The sequence below is a fragment of the Penaeus monodon genome, chromosome 35 (genome assembly GCF_015228065.2).
Source record: "Penaeus monodon isolate SGIC_2016 chromosome 35, NSTDA_Pmon_1, whole genome shotgun sequence".
Taxonomy (NCBI): Eukaryota; Metazoa; Arthropoda; class Malacostraca; order Decapoda; family Penaeidae; genus Penaeus; species Penaeus monodon.
Window position 1 is genome coordinate 24428408 of NC_051420.1, and position 2500 is coordinate 24430907.

A 2500-nucleotide genomic window follows, 5' to 3' on the forward strand; every position below is an offset into this window, starting at 1 on the left:
TTCAGGGAGGGTTGTTATTTATATACTGTATATATATGTATCTATCTATATACTGTATATATATATATATATATATATATATATATATATATATATATATATATATATATATGTGTGTGTGTGTGTGTGTGTGTGTGTGTGTGTGTGTGTGTGTGTACCCACACACACACACACATATGCTCAGGGTGATGTGAAGCGATGGTGTGGTAGCCTAGATAGTGTTAAGTCCTTGCATGCCTTCATGTTTGCAGCTGCCACCGCTGGCTAACCTAATGTGAAAAAGGGAACAGCTCTGCATAAGCCTCTCCTGCCAGTTCACAGCCTCTCTGTCATCGAGCCTCCTCATGGCCACCCATGATAATGGGCACCTTGCAGTCCCAGGTTAAACTGTGGGGATTTTGGAGTAGCAGGAGCCCCAAGAGGTATGGAGCCATGGTTCACTGGTGTGTGGACACACCCTAGCTCTGTACCAACTCCTACCCCTCAGCCATCCTGGGGTTAATGGGTGGCTTGGGGGAGGTGGTCCTTGCCACACCTCCTCCCCCAAGATAACTCACTGGCACAGGATTTGAACGAGAATTACTCATCCTGCCTGTACCCTGGCAGGCACCAACCCAGTATGAGGCCTGTGGGGCAAAGTCCAAGGGAACCCCACAGGCGGACATTGGGCCCCACAGCCTGCCAACCCCCTTTATTTGGCGCAGCGTTGGTGGGTAGCAGAGGTGGCATCCACCCTGAGTGATCGCCCGAGGCTTAACTTCAGTAGGTACTTGCAGTCCTTGCAGCAGGACAAGCAGTTACTTCTGCTATCGAGGGAATTGGAGCTGGCAGTATGGGTGGTACACCTACTACTGGTTGGGCTGTGGCGATGGTCACCTCCAAGGAGTAGTTGGGTTAACACTGGTTGAGTGTATTATGGCATTGAGACTGAAGCATGCTTTTGGCTTTGTGTCTCTATTTGCTGTGTACACTTCTACTGATGTTTGCAAACTCAATGTGAAAGAGGCGTTCTATGCCCAACTCTCAACTGTGGCTGACAATTGTCCCCGGCGAGACATTCGCATTGTTCTGGGCGACTTCAATGCAGTATCTGGCTGTGATCCAGGTGGGTATGATGGACTGGTTATTGGGCAGAGCTACTACCAAAATTCATTGTGTAGCAACACTGGGCAATATCAAGGTCTCATACCTTAACTTTGCCAATGATGTTGCTATCCTATCCGAGTCTCGGTAATCACCAATGGCGGCTCTTGAAGTATTTAGCAATGGGCCTAGAGGTCTCCTGGACCAAGACCAAGATTCAGGACTTTGGGGGCCTGTTAGGGGAACCTGTTCAGTCGATCCATGCTTGTGGTGAGGACGTTGAAGTCACAGAGAGCTTTGCTTACCTTGATAGCATAGTCCATATCTCTGGGCTGTCAGATCAAGAAATCAGTACCTATGCAGGAGGACCAAGCCACGTGTATTCAAGGCCTTGATGCTGCCAGTTTTGCTCTGTAGTCTCGTCTGGATGCCTTTTGTAACAAGTCTCTTCGCCGGATCATGAGGTACAATTGGCAAGACCATGTGTCCCACCAACGGCTACACCATGAGACTGGCATGGTACCTGTTACTTGCATAATCTGGGATTGCCAACTCAGGCTATATGGGCACCTAGCCCATCACGTTGTCTTTCTGCGAGACAGTCTTAGGTGGAGGAGGCCCATTGAACGATCTCGGAGGTCATGGCTTGGGCAGGTCGATGAGATCTGTCGCGAGGAGTTAGAGATGGGCCAAAGGTCTGCGTAGAGACTCGCCATGAGGGACCCTCGTGTCTGGAAGCGAAGGGTGGATGCAGCCATGCCCCCCCATTGGTGTTAGCCCCTTAATGATGATGATGATATATACATACATATATATATATATATATATATGAATATATATGTATACACATTATATTAATGTGTATATATATATATATGTATATGTAGGCCGCGGTGGCCGAGTGGTTAGAGCATCGGACTCAAGACTGTTACGACGGCAATCTGAGTTCGAGGGCTCGAGTCACCGGCCGGCACGTTGTTCCCATGGGCAAGGAACTTCACCTCGAATGCCTACCTAGCCCTAGTCAGTGACGGTCCTAGAATTGAGATGGTGACTCGATAAAAACACCGGGCGGAAGGCAACGGCAAACCACCGCTCTAAATTGGCAAGAAAATCATGGAAAATCCATGATCGCCAACATCCTTGTAGGACAGGGCACTTGAGGAAAAAAAAAATATATGTATATATATATATATATATATATATATATATATATATATATATATATATATATATATATATGGAGAGAGAGAGAGAGAGAGAGAGAGAGAGAGAGAGAGAGAGAGAGAGAGAGAGAGATAAAGAGAGAAAGAGAGAGGGAGGGAGGAAATGAGAGAGATGGAGAGATGTATATATATATATATATATATATATATATATATATATATATATATATATATATATATATATATATATA

The 2500-nt window shown here is 45.9% G+C and overlaps 1 pseudogene; it reads left to right on the forward strand.

Moving 5' to 3' along the window:
• Window positions 1-2500, forward strand: part of LOC119595275 — a 106064-nt pseudogene that overhangs the window by 86789 nt on the left and 16775 nt on the right.